The sequence below is a fragment of the Canis lupus genome, chromosome 16, assembly GCF_003254725.2.
Source record: "Canis lupus dingo isolate Sandy chromosome 16, ASM325472v2, whole genome shotgun sequence".
Lineage (NCBI taxonomy): Eukaryota > Metazoa > Chordata > Mammalia > Carnivora > Canidae > Canis > Canis lupus.
In genome coordinates this window covers 299,487-320,013 of record NC_064258.1, presented here as the reverse complement: position 1 = coordinate 320,013, position 20,527 = coordinate 299,487, and the positions used below count along the sequence as shown (strand labels likewise).

Below are 20,527 nucleotides of genomic sequence, written 5' to 3'. Positions count from 1 at the left end.
CGTAGGTGTGCACATGAGCATGCAGCAGTACACGTGTGCACAGCTACCGTCTATGTGTGTGCGCGTGCAGGCACTGGGCCGGGCGTCCAGGGGATGGGGCCCCACCGCGGGGAGCGCGGAAGGCGACCTCGAGCCCCCGAAACTGCCAGGGCCTCTCCCTGCCGCCGGCGTGGCAGAACGTCCGTGGAAGGCTCCGGCGACTTCGATGCCCCGGCATGTGTGCACCTGCCCGGGTCTGCTCTGGCTCCCGCGTGTACCCGTCAGGGGAGCCCAGGCGGGAAGGGTACCTGCGGGGGGCCCAGGTAGGGATGGGTACGCATCCGGGAGGGCCCAGGTGGGGATGGGTACCGTGGGAGGCCCAGGTGGGGATGGGTGCGTGTCTGGGAGCCCAGGCAAAATGGGTGCGGGTTGGGGGAGCCCAGGTGGGGATGGGTGCAGGTCCAGGAGGCCCTGGGCAGCCCCTGCAGGGTGCTGAGTGAGCGGTGTGGGGTACATGGGGCTGGGGCACGCTCGGATCTCAGGAGCCTCGGGAGCCAGGTGGCCTGGCTTGGGGCCCTGGACAGCCAGTCCCCGGGCAGCTCTGGGGACCTGGGGCTCCCGTGCTCACCTCAAGGCCAGGGCTTGGGTGACACCTGGGGAGCCCCACCGCCGGGGCCTTATTTGGTGTGAGCTGTGCGGCTCGCGAGTCCCCACCTGCGCTCGTTGCCTGCCCTCTGACCACTCACCGACTCTCTTCTTCTCTAGGGGTGTCGCGGATTTTCTCAGGTCTGCAGTCTTGGGCCCGTGAGTGGAGCCCCCGAGAAGCCCAGATGCAGAGATGCCCGGGGGCTCGGGGGCTGAGCATCTGCCTTGGGCCCAGGCCGTGACCCCAGGGCCTGGGATCGAGTCCTGTGTGGTCTCCCTGCAAGGGAGCCTGCTGCTCCGTCTGCCTGGGTCTCAGCCTCTCTGCATATATGGCACTGTGACGCCCCTGGCTTCCCGGCTGTGCGTCCACATGCGGGAGGCTCGGGCCGGGCTCCGACTGCTGCCCAGGGCCCCTCGCCCGCGTGCGGTCCTGAATGTGTGCAGTCCGCAGGGACTTGGGCTGCACCCCGTCCACAGCGCTTCTCTGGCCTCCGTTGAGCGTTCCGGTTGGGGCCGGAGCAGACACAGCAGCTGCTTCCCTGCCTCACCAGGTCTGGCCCCATCCCTGCTGCGTGCCACCCCGGCTGACCCGCAGTCACCCCGCAGAGCAAGCTCCATCCTCCTGAGTTAGAGGTGGGTAAACTGAGGCCGCGGGAGGCGGCGCTTCGCCCTCAAGGAGACAGAATCCATATTCAAGTCCTGCTCTGCTCTTTCTGTGCTGGTTCAGGGCAACGGGGAGCAGGACCCCAAGTTGCTGAAACCAGCAGGTGACATTAGGGACGAAGGCCCTGGAGGCGGCGTTTGTCCGTTTAAAACATTCCTAACAAACAAACAAGACAGAACTATGGCAGAGACTGTGACCCATCGGGTAACTTCCACTCTTGCTTCAGAACTTTCTGGGCGCTTGCACACCTGGGGACCCTGGGCAGGAGGCCGCTGGAGCCCAGGTTGCAGACCAGGAAACCGAGGCCTGGGTGTTCAGCGAGGCGAGAGGTCCCACTTGCTCCTGCCCAGGGTGCTGACGTCACGCAGGTGCCCCCCAGCAGCCCCACCTCTGCCCAGGGAGTGGGCCCCGCACCGGCCAGTCTCCCCTTGGGCCCCCCCACCCGGCCCCTGTCTGTGATCCTGAGGACTGCCAACGGTCCCTGTGGTGCTTCTAGGCACGTCTCCTTGGTGAGACCCATCTGCTTGCAGAGCCCGTTGGGTTTATGGGCACAAGGATGAGGCTTCAAGAAGAGGGTAGGACTGGAGGGAAAGATGGGGGTGGGGGCGCGGGGGTGTGAGCGCAGGTCTGTGCAGGGGGGTGGAGGGCCCAGCCCTCAGGAGGGTCATGCACTGAAAGGCGTGGATGAAAGGGCGGTGAAGGATGCGGGGCCCTGGGGCACGTACAGTCACGATAAGTAGCACATAATAAGTTCGGTTTACAGGGAAAGTGAGCCGAAGGGAGACTTGTACGCGCCCCCCCCCCCGCCCCCGGGTCTGGACAGGGGTCCTTGCAGAATCACGGGGTCGGCACGCCGCCCTGCACATCCCGAGCTCCCCTATTCCTCCTCCTTGGCCCCCAGCGCCCGACAGCAGGGCGTGTGGCTTTCCAGCACGTCCCCGCCACCGTCCGCCATGGAACCTTCGCAGCTTGCCCTCTGTCCCTTAGTGACGCTCGCTGCGGGCGTCACAGCTCCTTCCTTCTTAGCGCCGAACGGTCTTTCCCCGTCGGGATGGAGCATGGTTGACCACCCGCTCATCCGGTGAGGGGCATCGTGGCCGCCTGCAAGCTTCGGCGACTGTGAAGCGCGTGGGCCAGGTTCGGCGTGGACATGAGGCCGTGACCTCGCTGGGGTCAGCACCTGGGGCTCGATCGGCGGGTCGCACGGTAAGAGTAAGCTTAGTCCTCTACGAAACCAGCACACCGGCCTCCAGAGTGGCTGCGCCATCCTGCGTTCCCGGCCCGGCGGGTGAGCGTTCTAGCTGCTGCACGCCCTCGCCGGCTCTGGGGGTCATCAGTGTCCTGCATGTGGTTCTAACAGGGCTGCCGCCGTGTCCCATAGTTTTTATTTACGGTTCCCTGATGACGCATCACGTGGGGCATCTCTTCATGAGCTTCTCGACCCTCTGCATGTCTTCTCCGGCGAGTACCTGCTCAGACCTGTTGCCCATTTTTAGTCGGGTTGCTGTTTTCCTCTTGTTGAGTTTTAGGAGTTCTTTGCATATTCTGGCTATGGGTCCTTCATCGGATGTGCGTCTTGCAAATACTTTTGATCGGCGGCTCATCTCGTTGTCCTGACGGCATCTTTCCCGTAACGCAAATTTTAAATAATAATAAAAGGCCATCAGTAGTTTTTTTCTTTCACGGCGTTGTTTCGTTAGTGTCGCATCTAAAGAGTCCCGCCAAACCCAGGGTCACTTAGGCTTCCATCCGTGTTATCTTCTAAGAGTTTTATATTTTTTCTATTTTGAATTGAGGGGTGTGACCCATTTTGAGTGAATTTTTGTGAAGGCTGTAAGGTCTGTGTCTACATTCATTTATTTTCGCGTGGACGTGCAGTAGTTCCAGTGCCATTTGACGAAAGGGCCAGCTTGGTTCCCTTGGGTTGTCTGTGCAATTTGGTCAATTTGGTTAATTAATAAATGATAATAAATAAAATAATAAATAAAATAAAATAAAATAAAATAAAATAAAATAAATAAAATAAGATCCGTTGACTATATGGACGGGGGCCTACTTTTGGGCTCTGTCCTATTCCATGGGTCTGTTGGTCCCGTCTTTCACCGATGGCTTGCTCTGGTTCTGGAGAAAGTCTTCAGGCCGAGCAACGCCAGTCCTCAGGCTTGGTTTTTCAGCTTCGGTCCTGCTGCCCTTTGCGGGGTGTTTGCCCTTTTCATGTGAACCTTGTCGACATCGACAAAGTAATTGCTGGGAGTTTGACTGCAAGTGCCTTGAACCCACAGACCAACTCGGGAAGAGCCAATATCCTGGCGACATCAAGTTGTCACACATGCGAACTCCATCTTCCAGTTCCTTTGCTCTTTCTGTAGAGAAAAAAAAAATCACTTTGATGAAAGACTCAATTTCTGAAAATCCTTAAAAGAGGAACAAAGTAAACGAACTCTGGTGGAAGAATGCGACGATCCCCACATTGCAGGCGTAATTCACAGAAGCAAATTACGAAAAGATATAGGATTTGGGGATTTTGGGGGGGGCAGCGGATGCACAGAATGTGAATTTAAGAGACGACTGTTCTGCACATTTTAGCTAGAGACCTCCACTCAGGTCTGCGGCTAGCTTCCGACAATTTTATTAAGCTCATTATTGGAATGCATTGAGAAACCATCTCTGGAGGACTCACGTGCTTCAAAATTAAAACCAAACGAAACCCAAACGCCACCGGTGGCGGCGGTGTGGAAGCTGGCTGTGCTCTTGGTAACAACGTGTGTGTGTGGGGGGGGTGGGGGTGGGGACAGCTGGGGCGTGACCTGGGCGCCTCGTCTGCAGTCGCAGGCCGGGCAGGGAGGCTCCGGGTGTCTGCAGGAGGCAGCCCATGTCTGACGCTGTGGCTTCTCCCCTCACTAGGCCAGGCTCGCCCCTGCCACCCTGCACCCCCCTGTGGCCAGGCCACTGCCAAGGCCCATCGCTCGGGGCTGCATGGGGAGGTCACCGGCCGAGGCTCTCCGGATGCTGGCCCGCCCGCACCTCGTCCCCTCCAGCGCCCAGCCTGAGCCCCGCCGGCTGGAGGCCTAAGGCCAGCTGCACGAAGCAGAGGGTGCACCGTGTGCTCGGTGTCCTCACCCGCTGCCATGGCACCGCAGACCCGCGGCCGGTCCCCCAGGGTCACCTGCTGTGCTGTCCGCGGCCCCATCCTGCTTCCGGACGCCATCAGTCCTCCCTGCCCTTTAGACGGTACTTTACCATCTAAATGTGCATCCCCAGACGGGCTAGCCTGGCTCGTTTGTGAGCCGCCCGTGAGTAAAACCTCCTGTTTCTGTACCTTTGCTCCTAGTGTCTTTTGCTCAGTTTCTCTTGCAAGACAAATGTTGGGTCTGAGGCCGCTTGTCACTTACTGGTTTTCCTGCTGCCGGACATTCGGGCCTTTCCGGGGCTGGACTTTCAGAAGCAGCGCTGCTCTGGCAGGTGGGCAGCCGTCCAGTGGCCGCTGTGCCTGCGGCTCCTGCCCCCTGTGTGCGAGCCCCAGCCGCGGCCCAGGTAGCCCGTGGAGGCGATGCCCGACCACTCTCCAGTGGTTGCACAGCTCGCCTGGCTGCCCCACATCGTCCAGGCCCTCGGTGCCGCTGGACACCTGGCAGCCTGCTGGTGCGCAGGGAGGCCTGACCCAGGGGCAGCGTGAGCCGGGTCACCGGGGGCGGGGGCGGGGCAGCGGCCCGGCCCACGGCCTTCGGAGCCTCCGCACCCAGTGGGCCTGTAACGACGTCAGCGCATGCATACGTGGGTCCCCTAGTTGGAGCCTAGCCATGTGCCAGGGACGTAGGTGTACGCACACGTGGTTCTATTCGTCGATCGAAGCGTGGCTTCTTGATCTCGGGGTTGGGAGTTCGAGCTCCGCGTTGGGTGTAGAGATGACTTTATTTTTATTTTTAATTTTTAATTTTTTGAGATGACTTTATTTTTAAACCCTAAAAAAAATATACTAGTTTTATTTAAGAAAACTCTCTTAACTTCTCTCTCTGTGTTACTCTACCGTCAAAATGACTTCTCTTTTAATGCGTGTCGCCAAATAACCCCTCGGTCCCTCCTTACGTGGAACACGGAGAGGCTGATTTTTAAGATGTGTGAACCTTCCAGGGTCACAACACCGATCGCGTTCTTAGGAGCCAGGACGGCAGCTCCCCGGGGTGCAGACTTGCTGAGCAGTTCCGCAGGCCTGCGGGCCAGATGGAAGTGGCAGGATGTTGCCTTTCATGCAGCATCTTAAAAAGCTTGAAATTAGCTGGCTTTGCTTGCATCTGATCCTCTTTTATTCAGACCTGAAATATTTTGAAGACAAATGATCTAATACTCTACTTCAATCTTTGATATATCACGTAGAATAGGTAAATATGACCTTTCTGGAATATTATTAAAAAGATAGACTGGTTTGTATTCGGTACAAGTAGAGAACTCGACTTTTTTCCAAGAGCAGCACATAAATTTTTTCACCCTATTTTACATGTGGTTATTGCATCATTAAAAAAACATCAAAATAACTTACGAGTTTTAGAAAGTCCACGGTGCTGGTCCTTATTTTGCAAAACAGCGGGGCGAAGGCTGGTAGGTGGAGCGATCTCTCATAGTTGTTTTTCTTGAGATTTCTTTTTTTTCCTGTGTTTTATTTATTATATAGGAGGCTTGGAAGTAGAAAAACCAAACTTGGTCCTTGAGTCTCAGAATATGATTTCGCCTCTCTTCTCACATTTGGAAGATCTACACATTGATTCATGCTCAGTTTCTTATGTCAATCACTGAAAAGTAAAATCATCCATTTTTTTTTAAATCATCTTTTAAAAAAAAATCATCCATCTTTTTCTTTTTAATCATCCATCTTTTTAAGAAGCCTTCTCAAAGAGCTTGTGGGTCACCACCACTCGGCTCCTCGGCACGTTTGCTCTTCCTCCTACAATGGGATTACCGTTTGGAAAGGTCGGAGGATACGGTCCTGGCGGGCGGAGAAAAGAGCTGTTTGGCCGCAAAGTCGTGGAAACCGTGGCTGGGGAGGAAGGCGGAGAAGCCTGCATCTGTCTCACCAGGTAGGTCGGGAAGACGCGGGTGTCCGTCCTTGGAGAGGACACGCCGCCAGCGTCCAGTCGTCCTGTGGTCCACCCACAATGCGGATCCTCGGTCAGGACGCGAGTCTGCCTAGAGTCGCGGACCCCAGCTCCACCAGGGTCATGGCCTGCTCTTCCGGTCACAGCGTGACTGTCCCCAAGGCCACTGCTCTCCGTCTTCACTCTCAGCCAGTGCGATGGCATCAACTCTCACGGTCGCAGCTGCCGCCCACCCATCGCACCCTCCCTTAGTGTTTCCACCTGGCCCGGTCCCTGGGGCGACCTGAGCCCCCGGGGCCGCCTTGTGGGACCGACCTTGCGCGCTGCTCCATTGGCTTCCAGCAACACTCCGCACCCAGAGCAGCCTCCTTCGTCTCCTGGGACACTGTCAGCAACTCATCCACTTTGTCATCATTTTTGTTCTGTGGATTTTATTTCCCGGATTCCCCTCGAAACCCTCCCCTCTTCTGTGCCAACGCTGTTCCTTGCTCAAGACTGTGCTCCGCGTCTCCGAGCCGAGTCCCATCCTGCAGCCAAGTCCCATCCTGCAATGCTCTGGGGCCGCTCTGTCCCATGTGACTAAACCCCAAACTCCTCACGATGATCCAAAAAAGCACCTGCAGAGACGTGGGCCTCCCTGGCCTGCTGCTGGCCTGGGGTCCCAGGCTACGGGGCAGGTGGCCCACCCACATCTCGGGTCAGAATCCGCAGCATGGAGTTTCCCACCACAGGAGGCCCCAGACTTGGGTTCATGGGCACCCCCTCTGCCCACATGGAGCTTCGTGCCGAGAAGCTCAAGCATATCTCTTGTGAAACCGTGGTGGAGTGGATCGCCTACTACCAGGAGCGATAAGCCCCCGCGTGGGCTCCACTGCAGGAAACAGCCAGTCTGCACTGCCGGAGGCAACTGTTCTGTGTTGTCCAGACTTGAAACCTGCAGTAACCTGGGATCTCCTTTGTGCCGGGAAACTTGGAACTGGACACGTTACCCAACAAGTGTAAACCGTGTGGCTCTGCTGTCAGAAACCCCGTCGCCTCCTGGAAAGGGATTCTTCTCTGTGACCCTTGGGAGGCATTCCCGAGCTGCCTCTCCTCTCCCACAGTGGGGACTTGGCACGGGAGGGCTCGGGGTCCACCCGCACGCACTCAGCAGAATGGGGCGATTGCCTTCTCCTCTGTCTACACCCACATGTTTTTACAGACGTGCCATTTTCACTGAACACGGGAAAGATCAGTATGTCCTGTCCACTCAGGTTTCTCGCACACTTGCTCTGTGTCCCTTACTTCTACCTTGTTCAGACCCCCATGCTCTGGGCAGGATGACGGCAATCGTCCTTTTCAGAACCTTTGCCTCCAGACCTTCTTGTGCCAACCCAGCTTCCCAGATCCCGGGAGCCAGATGGCTCTAAAGTCCGTGCGGTGGCTCAGCTATCTGCTGGGGGAGGGATTTTATTCATGCGTGTGCATGCAAGCATGCTTTTTACTCAAACACACAATTACGTTAACCTGGATTTTGCTTATGGGGGTGATGGAGGCGATGAGAGTGCTCAAAGATTCAGATGTACCCAGGGGTTCTAGAAATCTCTGGGAAGACAGGAGGTGGGGACTGCAACCCCCTGTGTCTGTCTGGGCCTCTAAGTGTAAGAGGATTGTGTTTCCGGAGGTTGAGTGGGTAATGCATGCATGTTGCACAACCCACATTATGGTTAATCCATTGCCTTCCTCCAGGAGATACGAGGAAGGCAGGAGAAATGATCCGCGGGAGACTCCGTGCACCGAGCGTTTGTCTCCATCCACGGGGAAGCACGGGTACTTCCGGGCCCTCTCAACCTGCCCTCCGAGGGAGGGACAGTCCAGCAGAGTGTGGAGATCTGGGTGGGTCCCCCCGGGCCCTGAGGGCAGCCAAGGTCTACCTGCCTCACCTGCAAACAGCTGGGCGTGGCTGTGTCACTCGCTGGAGAGGGGGCCTCCATGGGGCAAGGCCACATTCCCGTGGCCGGGGGCGGGGGGAGGTGTGGCTTCCACGGGCTAGATGTGCAGTCAGGGCTGAATCGCTTTTTTTTTTTAAAGGTTTTATATATTTATTTGAGACACAGAGAGAGACTGAACTCGAGAGAGCAGAAGCAGGGGGAGGGGCGGAGGGAGTAGCAGACGAGCAGGGAGCCCGGTGCGGGACTCGATCCCAGGACCCTGAGACCAGTGACCTGAGCCAAAGGCAGACACTTCACCCCCTGAGCCCCCCGGGCGCCCCAAGGCTCAAATCCTTTTGGCAGTGACCCGGCCACAGAGTGTGGGCGTTCATCGTCCTTCCGGGCACCAGGAGGGTGCCTCTGCCCCTGCCGCTGGGGGGCACCTACGGCCATGAGACTTGCTCTGTGCATCAAAGTGTGGGTGGAAATGCTGCGAGTCACGCACAGGTAGAAGTTTTAGGAGTCAGGGGGTGAGATGTGCTTCTCTTCCTCTGTTTCGATGGCTCCGAACGCGTCGCTGGTTCACGGCCTGGCGTGTGGATGATGTGGATCGGAGCCCCCGCCACACCACAAGGGCCGGGGGTCCTCAGTGAGGGAGTTCCCGCGCTCAGACAGCACTGAGCTAGGACACTGTCCCCTTCCTGCCCAGCCTGGGGTCCCCACGCGTCATCCCCCTGCCTCGTGCATGCAGAGGGATGGCCATTGGCGGGCGGCCCTCGGGGCCCACGGGGAGGGACCCTCAGATGCAGTGCCGCTGGGGCTGCGCAGTGTTGCCTTGGGACCAGGGACAGCCGGAGCCAGAGGGGCCTGTTCGGTGACATCGTGAGGACGTCCGAGGGCCAAGGAGGCACGGTGTCTGCCCCGAAGCCAGCGTAGAGGAACGCGTCGCCTTCAGGCCCACAGACGCGGCTCACAAAGGAAAAGGTGGACGCGAGATGACCAGGCGTCGGAGGAGGGCGTCTGTCCTGCTGGACCCGGCTGAAGCCTCAGCGGCCCCCGGGAGCCAAGCGAGGTGCGGGAACCCCAGGAGAGCGTCATCTGAATGGGCCCTTCCCCGGGTGCGGCCGCTGGGTGCCCTGCTCCCGCCTCTCCGTTTCGCCGACGTCACTGCTTTACGGTCTCGATGAATCAGCGGCCACGGTTTATGGACTTCCCTCCAGGAACTCAGCCCACGCTCCCGGGGCTGTGGCCTCCCACGCAACACGCAGCTGCTGTACAAGAGCTTCGCGCCGAGAGGTCACCGTGACACCCAAGGGTCTCCCAAGCTGCAGCCGCGCGGTCGGGTGGCTCATCTGTCGCCTGAGGACACAGTGGCCGACGCAGGGCTTCCGACTGTGATCGCGGGGCCCTGGGCCCCCTCCGGGCAGCGACACCCTCCCCGCCTCCTCCTCGGCCCGTCAGGGACCTGTAGACTGAGCGGCATCCAGAGGCACCGTCCGTCCCGGAGGATGAAGGCCGGGGGCTCCAGTGTAAGCCAGTGCTCCCCGTAGCCAGCGAAGCTGGAGGACCCAGCTGCGGGAGGACCCACCTCGGGAGGACCCAGCTGCAGGAGGATCCACCTGCGGGAGGACCCACCTTGGGAGGACCCACCTCGGGAGGACCCAGCTACGGGAGGACCCACCTCGGGAGGACCCAGCTGCGGGAGGACCCACCTCGGGAGGACCCAGCTGCGGGAGGACCCACCTCGGGAGGACCCACCTTGGGAGGACCCAGCTGCGGGAGGACCCACCTCGGGAAGACCCAGCTGTGGGAGGACCCACCTCGGGAGGACCCAGCTGCGGGAGGATCCACCTGCGGGAGGACCCACCTTGGGAGGACCCAGCTGCGGGAGGACCCACCTCGGGAAGACCCAGCTGTGGGAGGACCCACCTCGGGAGGACCCAGCTGCGGGAGGATCCACCTGCGGGAGGACCCACCTTGGGAGGACCCAGCTGCGGGAGGACCCACCTTGGGAGGACCCACCTTGGGAGGACCCAGCTGCGGGAGGACCCACCTCGGGAGGACCCACCTTGGGAGGACCCAGCTGCGGGAGGACCCACCTCGGGAGGACCCAGCTGCGGGAGGACCCACCTCGGGAGGACCCACCTTGGGAGGACCCAGCTGCGGGAGGACCCACCTCGGGAAGACCCAGCTGCGGGAGGACCCAGCTGCGGGAGGACCCAGCTGCGGGAGGACCCACCTCGGGAGGACCCAGCTGCGGGAGGACCCACCTCGGGAGGACCCAGCTGCGGGAGGACCCACCTCGGGAGGACCCACTTGTAACCGCAGACCTTGCAGTGCTCGTCCCTGGGAAGCCCTTCCCTTTCTCCTGGGAAAGTCCAGGGGAGCAGAGGCTATCTACATCACAGGCCAAGTGGTGAAGACATCGTCATTAGGATTCTGTTAAGATTTTTAAAAGATTTTATTATTTATTTATTTATTTATTTACTTATTTACATTTATTTTACGCAGGCTCCACCATGGCCAACGTGGAGCCCTATGCAAGGCTCGAACTCAAGACTCGGAGATCAAGCCCTGAGCTGCGATCCAGAGTCCCAGGCTCCGCCGCTGGAGCCGCCCAGGTGCCCCGAGGACACGCTCAGTTATTGCTTTAGCTTTGGGGCGACCCTGACATGAGGCTTGGATGCTCCGCACAGGCTGGGCCGCACTCAATGCCGGCAGGAGAGAGGCCCCAGCCCCGGGTGTGGGGCCGAAGGCCTTGCACAGGTGCCGCTGGCCCACCTGCCTGGTGCCAGAAAGGGACTCTGGCCGTGGGGCATCATTGTGACTGCAGGTTAGCACCTAAGGGGGGTTGTTGGTTTCTTTTTTTTTCAATTTTATGGAAAAAATGGAGTAGATCTAAAAGGCCAAATAATAAACCCGGGGTACAATTATACCTCCGGGGATCGGAGCAGGGCAGGGTGGAAGCCGGCCGAGGGGGAGATGAGGGCTCGGAGAAGCCGCGGCCCAGCCGGGGGCCCCAGGGGCAGTGAGGGGCCCGAACCAGCGCTGCTGCAGGTGCCCCGCCGGTACAGCACCCCCAGGGTGGCCGCCATCTGGCTTTGGGACCTTCACATGATAAGGGTGTGGGAGCTGGGGCCGCGTGGTGCCAGCTGGCGGGGAGGCCGGGCCCGCGGGGAGCAGCTGCGGCGGTGGGGGGGGGGGGCGTAGGGGGGCAGGACCAGACCCCCTGCAGCGTGCCCAGTGTCATCCTGATGAGGAGCTCAGGGGAGCAGAGAAGAGGCCCCTTCACCGGAGCAGCGCTCCGTAGGCCGCACGCATTTGTTTTCTGCATAGAATTTGATTTCCGCACTCGTCACGTGCTTTATTTGGCCCCAAGACGCATGGAAACCATCCTCGGCTTCCCACGCTCCCCCCCCACGAACCAGGAAAGCAGAGAGTCAGGCCGTCTAGAAGCTGGAAGTCAGGCGGGGGTCAGTGGGGACTCCGCGGCCCTCCCCTTCCTGCTGTGGCCTTGCCCCTCCAGCCACTGAGCCCGGGGGAGCAGGGCAGCCCGACGACCCCTGGGATCCCTCTGCCGCACCCATGGGGAGCCGGCCTGGTCCAGGGGCCCAGCCACCCAGAGGGAGCGTCAGGGAGGGGGAGCCGGACGCGGGGGCGGGATGGGGGCTGGGGGGCTGCTCTGATTCCTGCTGGGCCCCAGACTCGTCTGACTCCTGGCCAGGCGCCAGGTCACAGGAACACAGTCTCCCCTCGCCCACGGGCGCTCACCCCACCCCAGCTGCGCAGCCTAGCGGCGCCGGCCCCCTGGACGTCAAGGCTCCCGGCGTCTGCAGAGCTACCCTGGGGCCGTCCGGTGCCACCCGTGTCTCTTCGGGAGGACACGCGTCTTCTGTGCGGGACGGAGCGGAGCTGCGAGCTGGCGGCTGGCACCGCTTCAGGCCCGGGTTTGCTGCCTGGCTGGGCCGTGGTGCCGACGGAGGAGGCTGGGGTCTCCACGGCTTCCAGCCCAACCGCCCAGGACAGCCCAGGGAGGTGAGAAGTGGGGGGATCCCTGCCATGCTTGCTAAGCCAGAAACTGGGGCAAGCACACGCCTCCTGGCGCTGCTTCAGAGCCTCCCCGCGGACACCCACGGTGTGGACGCCCCCGAGTGACCCTCGCTTCTGACCAGAAGGCCCTTCTGGCCTCTGCGGGCAACCTGCCGGCCGGGCACCAGCCTCCCGCCCCAGATCCCCCAGCCGTGCAGGGGAGCTTTGGGTCAGGGACAAAATGCTGGGACTCCATCCAAATGGAGGCGGTGGGGGCAAATCGCTCCCTGAAACCAGAGCCAGGTGGCCACCTGAAGGCCAAGGCCGTCCTCGCACACAGCTGTGCCTGGCACAGGGCCTGCTGGGGCCCGAGGTGGGGGACCGACCCCATGGCAGGAGAGGCAGGCTGAGAGTGTTCTGGAAAGAGGCGAGGGACAGCGGAGGGCTGCCCGGGGGTGCCACAGCGCATTCCTGAGTAACCGTGGGGGCATGTGGGGTGAGGGAAGCTCAGGGCAGGAGTGGGGAACGCCACACCAGAGCTCAGGGACTGAACCAAGCCTGCACGCCTGAGTCCAGAGTGTCTCCGGGCACCCAGAACGGCCCTGCACCTGCAGTCCCTGCACCCCACGCCCCTGCAGCACCTGCAGCACCCTTAGCACCTGCACCCCATGCCCCCACAGCACCTGGAGCACTCACAGCACCCTCAGGACCCATGCCCCACGCCCCCGCAGCACCTGGAGCACTCTCAGCACCTGCAGCACCCTCAGCACCCTCAGCACCCTCATCCCCATGGCCGCTGCAGCACCTGTGCACTCACAGCCCCTGCAGTACTCTCAGCACCTGCACCCCACACCCCCTCAGCACCCACAACACCCGCACCCCCACACCCCTGCAGCACCCTCAGTACCCGCACCCCACACCCCCGCAGCACCCGGAGCACTCTCAGCACCCGCCGCACCCTCAGCACCCGCACCCCACACCCCCTCAGCACCAAGAGCACTCTCAGCACCTGCACCCCATGCCCCCGCAGCACCTGGAGCACTCATAGCACCCGCAGCACCCTCACCCCCATGGCCCCGCAGCACCCGGAGCACTCTCAGCACCCGCAGCACCTTCAGCACCCCCGCACCCAGAGCACCCTGTGTGACGCTGGCCCTTCCCAAGGACTCATGTACTCTCCTTCCTCCGCACAGTTCAGAAAAGACTGGGTTGCAGGCGTCTTGGGCTCTCAGGAGGCCGGGTGCAGGCGGTTTGGGAGCGAGGGGAGACGGGAGTCAGGACGCGGTGCAGGCAGGGAACCCAGGGCCGCGGCCCAGCCCTCAGGCCAGGTGGAAGCCTCCGTGGAGTGAATGGGTCCCCGTGCCTCAGTTTCCCAACTGTAACCGGACTGGTCAGGAGCAGAGCCTCCCTCGCAGGTTCGGGGAGAGGCAGCACATCCGGGGGCTGAGGCAGAGGCCGGGGACTGTGTCCCCGCGGGCACCCCACAGGGGAGGTTTGCGTCTAGCTCCTGCTCGCCTTTGTTCCAAGAAAACGTGGGCCGTGTAGACAGCCAGACACCAACTCTGAGTCACCTCCTGACTTTATTTTGGGGAGCGGCGCGTTTCCAGGGGCTGTTCCTCGAACGCAGACGAGTCAAACACCAAAGCTGCCCCTGCCCCACGGATTGGCATCAGTATGAAAAGCAAGCAATTACGTTTAACGATCAAAATACCCTTATTAAGCGCCAGCGGCTTCAGCAGCTTCAGGATGGCGGTGAGCGCCCAGGCCGGGTCCCCCGCGGGAGCAGGTCCCCGTGGCCCAGGGAGGGGAACGGTCCTGATCCTGCCCGACGCCCTGGAAGTGGCCCGGAGACTACGCTCACGGAGGCCTGACTTGGATTACGTCGGAGCTTCGGAGCAGCTGCACCCGCAAGCCGCCCCATCTTGGCTAAATTAGCCTCTTCAAAGTCAATCCTTTAAAGTAAACATAGAAAGATCATCCTTAAATAGCACAAGGAATTGCATATTTGAGGCAAGGGGGCCCCCAAATCCCGATGTTGTGCACGGCACTTGGGATGTCAGGGCACACTTTCCCTTAAAAGGGCTCCTGCTTCCATTTGGTGGAAAACGCAGGCGCCGGCCCTGATCATTCTGAAAAATACAAAGATTTTTTTAAAAATGTTTCTTCTCAACAATTATTGCAGAAGTTCTATTTCTTTCTCTTTTTTTAAGATGTTACTTATTTATTCATGAGAGACACAGAGAGAGGCAGAGACACAGGCAGAGGGAGAAGCAGGCTCCATGCAGGGAGTGCAGCCTGGGACCTGGTCCCAGGAGCCCAGGGTCGCGCCCTGAGCCAAAGGCAGGAGGGTAGCGGACCGAGCCGCCCAGCGCCCCTCCGAAATATCCCAGTGTGTTGCTTCTTACTCCGAATAGAATACTTTTTAAAAGATTTTATTCTTTTAGAACTTTTTAAAGATTTATTTATTTTTGGAGAGAGAGAGGGAGAAAGGGGAGAGTGGGGGGAGGAGCAGTGAGGGAGCAGATCTCGAGGAGCCCCATGTGGGGCTCAGTCCCACGCCCCTGAGGTCATGACCTGCGCCGAAACCAAGGGTCACATGCTGAACCAGCTGAGCCACCAGGGCGCCCCTTGAGATTTTTTTTTTTTAGTCATCTCTGCCCCCGGCGTGGGGCTCGAACTCACAACCCTGAGATCGAGAGTCACGTGCTCCACTGTCCTGGGCCAGCCTGGGCGCTCTGTAAATAGAATATTTTAAAAGAAATGATGTTCTTTTGCTGAAAATGGCTGAAAATTGGGAAAGCTTTGGGTTTTCAGGTATTCATATTGTCACCAACTGCTGTCTGTATCCTATCGGGTCGATGGACCCTTACCTGATTGTCTTAGCCGTCCCATGCTGGTGATCCCGTTGTCCGGATGCCGAGCCAGTGTCCCTTCTGTGTCTCCCTCCACGGTTCTCGCGCTGAGGCTCGGCTGCCACACCCGGGGTGAGAGGTGTCCGTGGCGGTGACGAGCGTCCCGCCGTCCGGTTGGGGGCCGCACCCGAATCACAGAACCTGGCAGCCCGCACTAGCCCTAACCCCCAGGACGTGGGTCTCTATCTCCTGAAGAGCGGCTCCCCACCGGCCCATCCGTAGAGAAGGCAGGTTCATGGGGCGGGGGGGCTGGCCCGATTCCTGGCCCAGCTTGGAGCTAATCATGCCCCCCCGCCCCGGGGCTGGGTGTGCGCGGCCCGGCTCGCTCCTCTTCCTGGGATCCCGATGACAGGGCCGAGGAACCGGGCTTCCGAGGCTGACCGGACGGAAGAGCCGGGCTGTCGACACAGGAGGGAGGCACCCGAGTGTGGAAGGCGGGGAAACCGGCGGGCATGGGTGGGCTCAGTTTTCCTGGCTGGGAAAACAGGGGTGTGGTGCAGCGAGGAAGAGGAGGAGGGGGAGGGGGAGGAGGACAAGGAGCACTGCGCCGCAGGGACGGGGTCCCGTGTCCGGGCAGCAACAGCCGCTCGTTCCTCACCTTGGGAGCAATTCCACTGGCTGCCCGGGGACACTGGCCCCAAGCACAGGATTTGGCCGCGGGGGACGCCGTGTCCCTGGCCCCTGACGGGCCCCTCGCTGGGCCTCCCCTGGAGATGCGTCTCCCCACAGGCCTCAGGAGCTGCACCCAGGTCGCCGAGAGCCCCAGAGCCACCTGCCTCCTCCACTCCTGCTCCGAGGGCTGCCCAGTGGGCACACCTGCCCCGTGACCCCGGGGCCCGAGCGTATTGCCGCCCAAGCCCCGTGGCAGCCGTTTCAATGCACGAAGGGCCGCACGGGGCAGTTTCCAGCTCATTGCTCATGTCTGAAAAGTGTTTTTTGTTTTTGGTTTTTTTTAAGATTTTATTTATTCATTTGACGCAGAGGGAAAGAGAGAGAGCGAGAGCGAGAGCAGGGGAGGGGCAGGCAGAGGGAGAAGCAGGCCCCCTGAGCAGGGAGCCCGATGCGGGGCTCGATCCCAGGACCCCGAGATCATGACCCGAGCCCAAGGCGAGGCTTCACCGGCTGAGCCCCCAGGCGCCCCTGGAAAGTGTTGGATCGTGTATTCCCCAAGTAATTATCAACACCCCTGATCACGCCGCGGCCTGAGCCGATCCTCCACGCGGCGCCCTGGCGAGGACCGCCCACTGCATCTCAGGCCGATTGTCATGACCTGGGCCCAGCGCCACCGAGGCCACAGGGGTTCATGTCCAACATGGTCACCCTCTGGGCTTCCCGACTCTGAGACAAGGAGGCAGAGCTGGCCTGGGTGAGACGCGGGCGCCGGGACTTGCAGCAGGGGGCTAGCTGGGCTCCTGGCTCTCCTAGTGCCTCCTGACAGTCCTGGGGCAGGTGGAGCACGAGGAGAAGGGGCGGGAGGAGGAGGAAGAGGGGGAGCAGGAGGGGGAGGGGGTGAGGAGAGGGAGAGGGAAGGAGGGGAAGGAGAGGAGGAGAGGGAGGGGAGTGGGAGAGGGAAGGAAGGGAGTGGAGGTAGGGGAGCAAGGACGCTCAGCCGGCCCCTCTCCAGTGCCCCTCCTGGATCCCCAAGTCCAGCCAAGGGCTCAGCCCAGCACCCAAGGTCCCGGGACCTGCCCCCCTCACCCCCCTCTCAGCCCCGAGGCCGAGTCCGAGCCCTGAGCTTGCAGTGACCCTCACGCTCCTTGCTGCCCGGCGGCCGCTGTCACAATCATGGTGACGGGGAGAAGGAAGGAGCCGTTGGGGGCCAGCAGGCGCCCACCTGGCGGGGAAGGAGGGGCGTCAGGGCCAGGGCCCGCTCCGGGTGCTCAGGGTTAATAAATCAGAGTAATTAGTTAGGGGGCCATGATTTGGACCCCGTCTCCCCCTCGCACAGCCCTTCTGGGGAGTAGAGGCCGTGGCGCCCCCTCGGTGGCCGAGACGCCGCATGCCGCTCCCACTCTCCTGACTGCGCAATGGTCCCCGTGGCCCTGATGCCGCTGGTGGGCACTGCCAGGGGTGCCTGGCCCCAGAGTCCAGGGTTCGGGGAGCGAGTGAGTGACCTCGGTGAGCGACGTCCCTGCCAGAGGCTCACCGGGCCCCTCGTCGGGCCTCAGGGGGACACCTGTGGCCCCGTCCCAGCAGCAGGTGTCCGGGGCAGGCGAGGCATGCGGGACAGGGCGAGAGTTGCCCTGCTCTGGCCGGCTTGGCCCCCTGGGGGTCGTCTGCGCCCCCACAGCAGGGAGGGGAGCCCACGGAGGCCCCGGTGCACAGGTCCAGGCTCCTGGCCCCACGGGACACACGCACCTGCTCCCAGGGGCCCGTTGGGAAGCAGCCATGTGTCCCATCTAATGGCAAGGAGCCTGGGGAGGACAGCAGGGTGTGGGCGCCCCCAGGAAGTCGCCTGCCGGCCTGCCCGCATCCACAATGACAGGAGCCAGTTCCCCAAAACGAGGATCTCCACCCTCTACTGTCTCCCCTCCACTCCATATACACATGTCCCTACAACCTATTGGTTCTGTTTTTCTGGAACAACCCAGAGTCATTTTCACGTGTTTGGAGCACCTGAGGTATTCGCCGCATCGCGTCGGCAGGAGTCGTCGGAAGGTGGATGAGCCAGGAGCCGACTAAAAAGAGAGTCGAGGCACGTCAGCATCACCTGTCGGGGAGAATTGCCTTAACATGTCTCTGCCTCAGTTTCCCTGCCTGCCAACGGGCAGCCCTTCCTGCCTCGACTGGTCTAACGAGACGAAGGGGGGATGTCAGCCCCACGGGGCCTGTGACCAACAGACCTTAACGGCCCTCTGTGCGGCCGCAGGACCTCACTATGGTGGGGGCGGGCAGAGGGCAAGGAAGGGGAGCCTGGTGCTTTCCAGCCAGACTGGCTGGCACCACAAGCACTTCTCAGTTCTGCTTTTCACTGGAGAACCCTGCTGCTCCCCCATAAAGCCAACCCAGAGCCTCCAGCCGGGCCTTTCCCTGCACGACTTTGCAGCCAAGCTCTTCTGCGGCTCGGAGCCAGCTGCAGGCATTCTGGCCAGATGGCGCGGGGGGCGGGGGGGGGGATGAGCCCATGATGCTGCCCCGGGTCCCGCAGATGTAACGTCCCCATCAGAGCCTGTTAGTTAGTCAACGGAAACCAGGATTTGAATTAGGATTTCTTGATGGAAAGCCTGGCCGTGCTTGAACTCTCCATAACCTGGTAAATTCTTAAATGTCCCTATTAGGAGGAAATTAAAGCTCTGTTGGCCTAGTCATAGATTAGTGATAGGAAATCTCATTACGGAAGTGTAGGCAGAGTTCACGTGTCCTCAATGCTCCGAACAAGCCAGCAGCAGCCACGCGTCTTGGACATGAAGCACAGAAACCAGAGGTTTACTGCCTCAGGCAATGAACTTGCTTTCCTGCTCCTGCTGCAATGGAAGGAACTCGTCCCTGCGCGTGCGTGACCGTGACTTGCCTCGAAGACCTCGGCATGGAGCAAGGGTGCAGGGGCAGACGTGCCCCGGATGCATGGCTCTCTGGCGTGGAACCCTTTTCTCGTCCCTCCCCCTGCCTCGTCTTTGTGCTTGTTTGCTTTCCCTTTCAAATATATTTTCAAAGTTGTAAAGATTATTGTGGAAAAAACGTTTATTTTCTAAAAGCCACGCAGTTCAGGAGTCACGGGTGGGTCTCCCTTCCAGCCCTGTGGTGTGTTTTAGACTCTCCCTCTGCATCTCCTTGGCCCTGATGGATGGCGGGTGGGAAATTTTCAGTGCTCTTCCAGGGATGCTTTTGACGGGGACAACCACAGGGATGGTGACCCAGCATCCACACCGGGGGCTGTCTCAGTCTGAAGATTCTCATTTCCCCCTCGGAGCCGTAGAGCGAAGCAGGACGTGGGGTGTGGAGCATCGCTGCAGGCGGGCCAAGCCCCCGGGAGCATCTTCGGCGAGGCCCGTGTGGGGGGACGTGGAGGCAGGCCAAGGAGGGGGTGCCCCGGCCTCTGCCCAGCATCAGCGCCCCACTGCTGACCGACAGATGGACACGTCTCTGCATCTCGGGACTCGCTCCTTGCTTCCAACGAAAAGTGTCATTGTTTCTACAATTTCCTAATCACACCTCTTATTACACAGAGCAGCACCGTTGGAGAGAAACACAGGGCAGGACGCATCGCATATGCACCTTTTTTTCCTTGAGAATCACCATGATGCAACCTTTGCTCCGAATATCACACAGAATCTAGAAAATTGCAGAGAAAAGGGGCCCGTCTTTTGCATTTACCTATGTTTCTGCTCTCCCCAGTGATTCTTTCCCCCTCCTTCTGATCCAATATTTATCCTCTTTTTTCCCTTTTCTGTTTAGAGAGCTTTGGGTGGTCCTCTCTTAGGGCGAGCCTGTGGGTGGCAAAGCCTCTTCATGTCCCACCACTTTATTTCCCTTTGACTCCCGAGTGCCATTTTGCCTGGGTATAGAACTCTGGGTTGACCTTTCCTTCGACACTTGGGAATAGGATGCCGATTTCTTCGGGCCTCCAGTTTGGGATAAGAAATCTACTGTCGTTTGGATGGTTTTCCACCCCTGCGGGTAAAGGGCTACATTCATGATGTTTTCCCTTTTTTGTTTTTAGTTTTGATGTGATGAGTCTTGGTCATGAGTCTTGGTCAAACAAAATATATTTTGATATATTTGATATATTTTGTTTGATATATTTTGTTTGGGATTCCCTCAACTTCTTTGAAGCTGTGGGTTTTATGGGGTTTTCGCATGTGCCAAATTGGGGACATTTTGAGATATCATTCCTCCAAATATTCTTTCAGCCGCACCTGTGATCTCCAGTCGTCTCTTCCAGACCCTGAGAACACGACTGTTAGGCCTTCAGTTATGGTCCCAGCAGCCTGATGTCTCTGCTCTGCAGATTGGGTAATTCCTATAGTTCTGTCTCCACACTCACGGGTGCCATCCTGCTCTTCTCCATCCTGCTCTTGAGCTGATCCATTGCATTTCAAATTTGATTACTGGGTTTTTTGGTTCTAAAATCTCCAGGTGGCTCTTCTTTATATCTTTCATTTTTGGTTCCTGTGATGTCCTCTTTTGTTTCCATTTGTTTCACGTGTGCTCCCAGTTGCCCGTGGACGGATTTCCATAGTGGCTGCTTCACAGTCTTCGCGCTCCATCTTGCTCCGTGACCCCATTCCAGGCTCCTTGGCTGGAGAGTAAGCTGTTGGGTTTTTTTGTGTTTTGTTGTCAGTCTGCACTTCCTGACGC

The 20,527-nt window shown here is 59.8% G+C and overlaps 1 long non-coding RNA gene across 1 annotated transcript; it reads left to right on the top strand.

Annotated features, from left to right (window-relative positions):
• Positions 1–17,481: 17,481 nt before the first annotated feature.
• Positions 17,482–18,890, top strand: LOC118352218 (uncharacterized). Its single transcript, XR_004808999.2, has 2 exons — positions 17,482–18,482; positions 18,575–18,890. It is a non-coding gene; the product is annotated as an uncharacterized LOC118352218 (long non-coding RNA).
• The last annotated feature ends 1,637 nt before the right edge of the window (positions 18,891–20,527 follow it).